This window comes from Lethenteron reissneri, chromosome 12, assembly GCF_015708825.2.
Source record: "Lethenteron reissneri isolate LAM-NWPU_2019-01 chromosome 12, ASM1570882v1, whole genome shotgun sequence".
In the NCBI taxonomy this organism is placed as follows: Eukaryota; Metazoa; Chordata; class Hyperoartia; order Petromyzontiformes; family Petromyzontidae; genus Lethenteron; species Lethenteron reissneri.
The window spans coordinates 7,112,954-7,123,302 of record NC_083790.1 but is presented as its reverse complement, the minus strand read 5'-3'; positions in this window follow the sequence as shown (position 1 = coordinate 7,123,302).

Genomic DNA, 10,349 nt, shown 5'->3' with positions numbered 1-10,349 from the left:
GAGAGAGGGCCCTGCCCGGGGTAGAGGGAGGGCCCTGCCCGGGGTAGAGAGAGGGCCCTGCCCGGGGTAGAGGGAGGGCCCTGCCCGGGGGTAGAGGGAGGGCCCTGCCCGGGGTAGAGGGAGGGCCCTGCCCGGGGTAGAGGGAGGGCCCTGCCCGGGGTAGAGGGAGGGCCCTGCCCGGGGTAGAGGGAGGGCCCTGCCCGGGGTAGAGAGAGGGCCCTGCCCGGGGTAGAGGGAGGGCCCTGCCCGGGGTAGAGAGAGGGCCCTGCCTGGGGTAGAGGGAGGGCCCTGCCCGGGGTAGAGGGAGGGCCCTGCCCGGGGTAGAGGGAGGGCCCTGCCCGGGGTAGAGGGAGGGCCCTGCCCGGGGTAGAGAGAGGGCCCTGCCCGGGGTAGAGAGAGGGCCCTGCCCGGGGTAGAGGGAGGGCCCTGCCCGGGGTAGAGGGAGGGCCCTGCCCGGGGTAGAGGGAGGGCCCTGCCCGGGGTAGAGGGAGGGCCCTGCCCGGGGTAGAGGGAGGGCCCTGCCCGGGGTAGAGAGAGGGCCCTGCCCGGGGTAGAGGGAGGGCCCTGCCCGGGGTAGAGAGAGGGCCCTGCCCGGGGTAGAGGGAGGGCCCTGCCCGGGGGTAGAGGGAGGGCCCTGCCCGGGGTAGAGGGAGGGCCCTGCCCGGGGGTAGAGAGAGGGCCCTGCCCGGGGTAGAGGGAGGGCCCTGCCCGGGGTAGAGGGAGGGCCCTGCCCGGGGTAGAGGGAGGGCCCTGCCCGGGGTAGAGAGAGGGCCCTGCCCGGGGTAGAGGGAGGGCCCTGCCCGGGGTAGAGGGAGGGCCCTGCCCGGGGTAGAGGGAGGGCCCTGCCCGGGGTAGAGGGAGGGCCCTGCCCGGAGTAGAGGGAGGGCCCTGCCCGGGGTAGAGGGAGGGCCCTGCCCGGGGTAGAGGGAGGGACCTGCCCGGGGTAGAGGGAGGGCCCTGCCCGGGGTAGAGGGAGGGCCCTGCCCGGGGTAGAGGGAGGGCCCTGCCCGGGGTAGAGGGAGGGCCCTGCCCGGAGTAGAGGGAGGGCCCTGCCCGGGGTAGAGGGAGGGCCCTGCCCGGGGTAGAGGGAGGGCCCTGCACCGACAACGACGAGGCCCATGGGGCAGCCGTGCAAGCCGGGCCTGCACCGTGAGGCTGGGACTGCCCTCCAACAAGTCCCAGGGCAAACAGGACGATGTCAACCCAGGAGGCAGGACTAAGTTAGCCAAACAGCCAGCCGCTATATATATGTTTAATGTTGACACGTTACTTCCAGAGGTCGCAAACGGGTTTTGATTCCTTACCCGTACCCGGCCGCACCAGGGTCGCAAACGGGTACCCGTACCCGGCCGTACCCGTACCCTACCCGGGTAGGGTACGGGTATCGGGTACCTGATTGCGACCTCTGGGATGAAGCCATGTTGCAGGTGCGGGTGGGTTGATTCTAGGAACTTGAATTGTGAGAAGAGACAAGACGTTGGGAAATGAGTGACAAACAGTTACTCACCAGTGACTCACGGTCTACCCGTACCCGTACCCGGCCGCACCAGGGTCGCAAACGGCTACCCGTACCCGGCCGGGTACGGGTAGCCGGGTATCGGGTAGGGTACGGGTATCGGGTACCCGGTTGCGACCTCTGGTTACTTTCCATATTCTAATACATGGTTTTAGTCACCTGCTCACACTTTAATGAATCAATAAATGTCTCTTAAACTCGCAGTCGTGTACGGGGATTTGTTGCTGTAGCTTAGAACCGCACTTCATGCATTTTCTGAACTTTGGATTGATGTGTTTTTTTTTGTTCGCAATTTGCATTCTGTACGTAATGCAAATTGAAATGTGTGATGCGTTGTCGTGAGAATGTTTTGAGAATGGGATATTAAAGGTACACGCGCGCACATTTCTAACACATAATTAGACAATACAGCATAATGACCCTTAATGCGTTAGTACCTATTGCACTGCATGTTTCCTGAATTAAGATGAAACTTCAAAATAAACTTAATAGGAGGCTGATAAATTATTCATGAGATCTAGTTTTTCAAAGTTATTTTGACTGCACCTCATTAACTCTTTATAGAACATTGGTATTTTTACACTACATTTTGCCACGGATTGTAGAAAAAGCGAGTGCGTTGAAAGAACCCGTTGCGTTGAGCGTACTCGACAGTAGTGGCACACACTCGCCAATAATCGTGGGGTAGGCCGCTGCATTTTTGTGGGCTATGCGGTGATCGAATAATGCCCATATCCACACCATTACCAAACGCCTAGCATCTGGAACACAGGAGTGACACAACCGCTGTCCATGAACTCACCCTGATCGCTTTTTTTGCAACATCTGCCACTTTGCCTGAGAGCCCCAGTCTCAAAGCCCCGAGAGACACTTTCGGGGCGTGTTAATGTTAGGTTACGGCCAGACCTCAACACCCCCAGAAACATCTGGGATCCATGCAGTGGGGAACACGAGTAATGCCTGCCTATTCGGCCAGACATCAACAGGGAAACCGTTGGAAGTGCAAAAGCCGCAGGGTTCAGGCAGTGGTCCAAGTTAGCAATGAGGTCCATTCCATGCTGATGTTGCCACCGCAAGGGGTAAACGATGACAATCTTGCGAGGGCTGCGATATATAGTGTATAGAATGGCTCCTTTGTTACGTGCACATTTATGTCCATATTATTGCATATACAGTACTTTATATCTCGCAATAAAAGTTGGATTCGTGCAACATCTAAATGTATGGGTAACATCAGGGTTACGTGTTGCCGGTTGAGTGATCATTTACTCGCCAGTTTATCAGGTAAAGGATAACCTGGAATTTCCAGCTGTAAAAAAACATGTTGTACAGCCTCGCTGTGTACGTACAAAGAGTTATGTAGAAAATATATCCACGGTATAGAAATCATTTATACGTGGAAACCTTTAAGAAAAGCAATATACAGCTACGAAAGGTCCCAGTGGGGGAACCTTACACTACAATTGCTTGGGTTATCTAGATAGATTGTTATTTGTTTCGGGACACTTTGAATCAAATGCGGCTCAGTGGTGTTATCATGCAGCTCGAAATATGGAGGCTGCAAGTAAGAATTCTGGTTGGGGATTGTCGCATCGCATTATCTTTCTGGGGTTGGTAAATTTAATAGCACTTTGTCCTTTGAAGTTACCTGCACCCACCAGAGGAATGTGAATTTACACCGCTGGCTTCGGACTATAAACTGAAGATGAGCACCTATCCGAGGTTATTTTAGCGAGAGGCAACAGTAACTTTGTTTTATTTTGACTCTAAACTTGGAACGTGGACTCACCCACACCTAAATTATTGACACCACTATTTTGATTCGGCACTGTCAAAATGTAGAATTTTTATTCTGTTTATTAAAGAAAATATATTGTTTTAATTACCATTCTCTTTATATTACAAAGGAAGAAGTGGAGGTAAAAGCCCTGTGCACTCTGCCAGTCACTTGATTCGATGGAGGCAGGACACTGGGGGAGTTGTGACCTCTGCCATTAACCCCTCCACCGACATCATTGAGACCCATGACCCTACCCTAGCACATCCCCACCCCCCCGCAATCAGCATTTGTTACCAGAGCTCATTGTTAATCTATTATACTTTGTTATTATATTCATTGCCTCTAGATTTGAAGCTTTCGTGACTGCAATGATTCATACTCTTAGTTCTTTCGGTAAAGTCACAGAGGTAAAAATGAAATTAAAATTAATAAAAAATAAAACAATAAGATCACGACGTTTCAGAGGGAACACAAGTCTCCGTCATCAGGTGGGACCGTCATAGCCAGATGACTGTGACGGTCCCACCTGATGACGGAGACTTGTGTTGCCTCCGAAACGTCGTGATCTTATTGTTTTATTTTTTTATTAATTTTTATTTAATTTTTTACCTACGTGACTTTACCGAAAGAACTAAGAGTATATTCATTGCCCTTTGCCAATCCACTGCCGGATAAAGGACTCGCCACGCCCCGCATCGAGCATAGGGATTGTCTGGCTATACTTCACCTCGCTGGTCAGGGCGTTGGGGTTGGTGAAGTTGGGGCCGGGGGAGGTAGGCGCGTAGGCCTGATTCAGATATAACTTACCACTGATGTTAGCTGTGGCAGGAAATGGGACTTGGGCAGTCAGGTAATGCCCCGCGCTAAATGTATTATAGAAACACGTATGTGGTGGCGAGTGTGCATTTCTATTTAAGCTTCAATTAATGTTTAATAACAACACACTACATTTATGAGTATATGGTACGATACAATATGATGTATTGTCCTATACTGTGATATATTGATGATGTACAACATAGACATGCAAACATCTATTGATGCAATAATTAAACAGACACAACATGCATAAGGACATTTAATTATGCATCTCTACACATTTCTACGTATTAAAGCAATTCCTCGCATTGATAACTAATATGCGAATGTGTACGTACAATAACCTACCCAGAGTACAGTACACACACAAAGATGTGATATAGACCTGTGTTTCTTGGTAACTGATTGAATTATACGTTTCCCATGTGTTTATATTTTTTGAGCCTGAAATATGCAGTATATTGCTTGTGTGTGTTGTGTAAATTTTTCTCAGGCTGGTCTATTAAAATAGATCTAACGTATAATCAACACCTGTGGCTCTAATATGTGGAAATAATGTAAAATATGTTCGCTATGTATTTGTATTTATTACAATTTTTTTCATGAAATTTAATGAGCATCATTGTGTGTCAAATGTTCATAGGCAGGTCGAAAATTTTAAAATGAACCAAAGTGGAAATTATGAATGCAAATATAATGCATGGATATTTGTATGATTCCCAGGGTCATCTTTGCAAATACAACACGCCGTACATCAATGGGGTCCTCGATTTTTTTATCATGACAAAACTATTCTTTTTTATTTTAAATCGAAAGCAAAAGTTGTCAATGCAGGGGCCTTAAGAGACGTGCTTTAGAACCGTTAACACTTCATTTGCATATGGGAGAGCAGCGTGCGTGCAGTGAGTTTATTCCACTGAACCCGCGTCTTGCACGCTTTGATCCGTGACACTGAAGCTTCTCTCCCTCCCGCCAGTGAGCCCTCGTCTCCGCACATTGTCACCCGACTTTGCCATCTCGTGTGCAGCGGCGAGCGGAGGAAACCACATTGAGCAAATGCTTTGGCACGAAAGAAAACTGCGGGTCCCATTCAGCTCGAGATGAAAACTGGCAAATTTACCGTGCAGTAGGCCGACATACGCGAACGTGTGGGAAAGCGAACGCCCTCTTTGTGGCCCTGACAGCATTGTGCTTTAAATGATGTATAACGTGACGCTCGGGAAAATGTGTTTCAGTAGGTCCACCCCGACAAATTCATTTACGTGGCTGACAAAAGCGACTAAGTTTGTTTTAATTTGAATAAAAGTGTCAACGACAAAAACACTAACTCTCTTAGTATTCTCCTTTTCGCTCTGCACAATTTATTGTAAACAAGTTACATGTGCATATGCTCAACGTTGTAGCGTAGCAAGAGGCTATGCAGCTATAGTGTTTGGCATATTTGAAGTACAATAGTTGGCATAAAAAAAAACTACTACCCGAATGCCGTCGGCATTTTTTTCAAACAATTAACTAAAAACTGAACGAAACTAGTTTTTTTATTCTGCCAGTTAAGGCTCATTGATCTATATAGGCTCTTTTTGAGAAGTGACCTGGCCAGCAATTATAACCCAATGAAGTGGCATTTCACGTGGAAATTTATAGCAGCAAAATATTTTAAACGCATGTTTTTAAATGTGGAGGGGAAAACTGTAGTATCCCGAGAAAAATCCACGTGACCACGGGGAGAACGTGCAAACTCCAAATATACAAGCGTCAGGGTCAGGATCGAACCCACGACCTCCTGTATACCAGGCGAAGTAGTTAATATCTCACCACCGTGGCAAGATGTTAACTATTCATTTGGAGGTTTTTTTTCTTCTTCTGTCTTTACATTTTTTTAAAATTAAATCTTACCCGGATACAAAAGAGCCAGTTTTAAATATTATTCTGCTCAAAATCATGTTTTTATATGAAACTATAATAACCCCCCCCAAAAGTAATAAAAACGTTACAAGCAATCAAAAGAAAAGCAATGCAGGCGTTGTAATAATTTGTGGCTAAATTTTTTAAATGTGTGTTTTCAATCCTGACATGCCATTGTATAACAGTAATAGAGGCATTTCATATGGCTGTTATTCCCTGTGCATATAGCGCCGCAGCAGTGCAATAAAGTGCAAGGTGGTGAGAGGTCATCTCTCCCCATTACAATGTATACATCATTAAACATTTCTGGATCATGCATCACTATAGGTCTCACATTCAAAAACTGTCAATGCACCTTTTTTTTCTTATCCCAGGAGATCAAAATAAAAATATCATCTGCGAACAATTCCTAAACCCGGAATCTGGTTTGAATTTACACCGCCTTTCCTTCCACCCTATGCCTCCCCGACCCCCACCCTGCCCCCCAAGGGCTCCACAAGTGAAATATCCTGCCTGTGACATGCTACAAAAGAAATAATAATAGCTTTCTGATGACTGCACCAAAAAAAGTCTGCCTTTTTATCTCCTGGCGAGTGTGGACCAAGCTGCCAGGCAAAAAATGCTGCTGAAAGGGCATCTGATGGATGGAGTTGGCTTTTCTTAGGCAATTTCTGTATTTTTGCCGTATCCTTGCATCCGTGAAGAGTCATGAAATTGACCAGATGAGAGTCATTGTTCCCGATGGACAAAGCTGGCTCCAATTAAAACGCTATAATACGTTCCTGAATAACACAAATAATTAAAGTAAATATAAAAAAAACGAAACGTTCAATCTAACGGATCAATTTCAATGCAGCAGATTATTTGTAAGTCACCAAGAATGGTTCCATTCAGAGACAAAAAAAACTATGCATGAATGTAATTAGTTGCATGTCACCTCCCATTAGCCAAATTTGTTTATACAAGATGTAGTATATTTAATTAGGCACAAGTGAAATGTTATGCTCCTATTGAATAAACAATTTTCCATGGTCTCATACAGGTGTAGGAAATGGGGTGATAACAAGTTAATTTACCACATTTCACTGTGTTTGTGAGACAGTCTCCCTTTGAACCAGATTGTATTACCCCGGTAGCAGTCACTGTGATTTTCTTTGCAAAGACGACTAATAATAAAACAATATTATTGGACACATACCAAGTTTCGACTAATACTTTCTTTACAATTTCGGCCTGGGTTGTGTGTGTCTTTATGTTTCATATAAATAACATACATATTTATGTTTCTACTGTTACTCGTAAATCTACAACTGATTTGTAATATATATTTGTTGTCTTGATCAAATATATTTAAAAGTGTTACTTAAATTTTTTTTTATTAATTGCAGTTCAGAAGTGTCACTTAATTACAGCGATCTAAGATTCACTCGTAGGTCATCACATATTATGGTTATCGGGTCTATTAAAATTACAATGTGCCATCATGTGTGCACTGTGCTATCACAGATGGGTTGTGTTATGGTCATAGTGTGCCTAAAGAAACATATGGGGAAACATTATCTATACGAGATGCTCCTAATTTTGCTGCTGTTTCGTTCCCAGCAAATGAATCTCACACAGCACTCCTGTTTGCCACTATGCTTTATAAACCCACGGATACACCCACTGCACTGAGTGAGTAGCTATAAATCGTGGGCAGTAAAGGGGAAGCCTTTTGAATTGGGAGAATGTGCCCGTGGCAGGGTCCTGGCTTAGGGCAGAAGTAAAATGAGCACTGCCCCTTAAAACAAAGTGGTATGTATTTCATACACAGAATAAAGCCATGGTGTGTGTGTGTGTGTGATTCTGTTCTCATCAATTGTATTATTGTGCAACGAAATTATTCTTTTCCAAATTAGATTTCATCTGTGCTGAGGGCAAATGAAAGTGGAAATATAATATGTACATTCAATACGGTATTTGCGTGCAAACTGACCATATGCTATACATACACATACAACATACAATGTGCGTGAGATATTTTTCATAAAACTACTGCGTATAAAAGTCAGCTAGAAAATGTATCATGTTCTTCTTGAATGTTTATGGTCACACTGTTAAAGCTGAACTTTGCCAATCTCGGGTACGAATCTGTTAAACCATCGTGCTTACATATTTTCGTTTGAATTGCCAGGTACTGTAATGTAATTTTTTCTTCCATGAAGAGCTCTCCTTCTACCACCATAGAACAGGTGGAAATGAATAAACATTGCAAGGTTCAAGGCATGGCCATGATGTATATACCGGCATAAATCTCACCAGGAAATAGACCATGGAATAAAAATGCATTATATATATTTTTTACTTGATTCAAAAATAATAGAGCTGTAAAGTCATATGCGAACAGTGGGCACGTAATAAATGGCATGGGACGAGCAGGTTTATCTATATCAAAGATTGAGGTTACAACCCGGCTCCGTGAAATCTCAGAGGTAGTAGCCTGGAGCATCGGGAGGTGGCCACTTAATGCAGCCTTGATGTTGCCATCTTTTGTATAACAAACAGGCTGTCTGGTGCTAGTGACAGCAGGCTATCAACACGGCGCATAATGGCCGCATTACAAAAAGGACCAAATCTTGTTGGCTCAACAAATAATGTGCAAGTTAAAGTTGAGCAGCAGGGGGAAAAAAAGCCACGTACCGAAAACCTTATATGACATTTTTGGCCAAAGAATGATGAGCTCGGTGTTTTCTTGTTCAAACGAGAGAGATATCTTGTTGAGGTTTTTTTAAAAAAGTAAAATGTACGCAGTACACAGACATACCAACGTAGATATGCAATGTGCCGTATTTCTGTACACACCGACATTCGTATGGGTGGAGTAGTAGCGCAGCGATTAGCACACCGCGCCACGAACCCAGCAACCCGAGTTTGAGTCCCGATCACGGCTGACATCAGTGGCGAGCGATATCTGTATCGGTCCCCCCCACCCCTGTCCCCTTCAACTGCTCCATACCGTCCTGCACTGACCAGTGTTGTGATGTGTGGCCAAACAACCTCCACGGCCGATGCAAGGTGGGGAAGCCTTCATGCAGCGGTAGATAGAGAAAGGAATAGCAATTAGTACGTGTTTAATACGTGCACTCTTCATGTTAAGAATTAGAGATCGCGGGGCCAATGTGAGTTCTTCAGCTTGTGAATACAGTGTGCCTAGTCACCGTGAACAGGAACAAAGAATCACTCTGCCTCGTAATTCTAGTCGAACATTCTCTTGAATCTTACTTCAATTTAAACACAATTCATTTCCACGAGAGGGAATTGGCATTTTCTTGCATCGGTTTCCCGTAAAGCAATTAAACCACGTATTTATGATCAGAGGTAATCAGAAATTGGGCATTATATCACGTGACATTCAGGTTTTCCACGTAACAATCTGTTAAGTGTCACATACCTTGGCACACCTGCAGAAAACATAACATTCAAGTGGTGCTGAAAGACTGAACATCTGCTTTTAAACTTTGCTTGAATTTATCCATGAATCATGAATATTTGGCCACAAATGCTGTCACGTTTCCTCCAGGAAAGTTCTGCTTTTGATTAAACATTCTGCTTACAGCAGCACATACATCTTCATTTGGCCCTCTTTCACTTACGCACAAAAAATGATGGAAGGTGGATTATACCCCTCAATTTATTTAATTGGCTGAACCCCATCCTCGTCCCCTACTCAACGTGTAATGATGTTATCAAGGGATTTTCAATTCATTTTCAGCTTGTTGACTGGAGATAGGTCACGCTTGAAAAGTGCAGCCTCTTTATTCTGGATCGACCCACGTTCACCTTTCCCTCCCAACTACTCCCCCTTCCCCCCCTTAGAGACTCATCACAATGGGACTCAATATGGGATTAGCAATCAGGGTATGGTGACGAGCAAAGAGCACGCACTTCGTTTAACACAACGCGCTCCTGAGAAAGATTATGCAGTGCTGGAGATCACGCTCGCCGTTTGTTATACCACTACCATCGATTTTCTTTTTTGTGAGTATTATTCTTTTTTCAAGGAAGAGAAGAGAAAGGTAAACTCCAATTGACTGCGAATATAACAAGTTCTATGAATATCTTAAGCAACCAATCAGACAGGCAAGTAAGGTTTCACGCCTGAGCAATCGTAATTGCTTGCAAGAATGATGGGGTTTTTTTCCGCAATGGCCTAAAGATGTGTTGCCTTTGGCTGACACCAACCATTCCTCTTGTCAGTTGTCACATGTCGTTTGATCTTTGCATCTTCAGACAACTGCCTTGGTATACATATCCCAAGACAAAAGTACTGGTGCAATGCCACGGGTTACA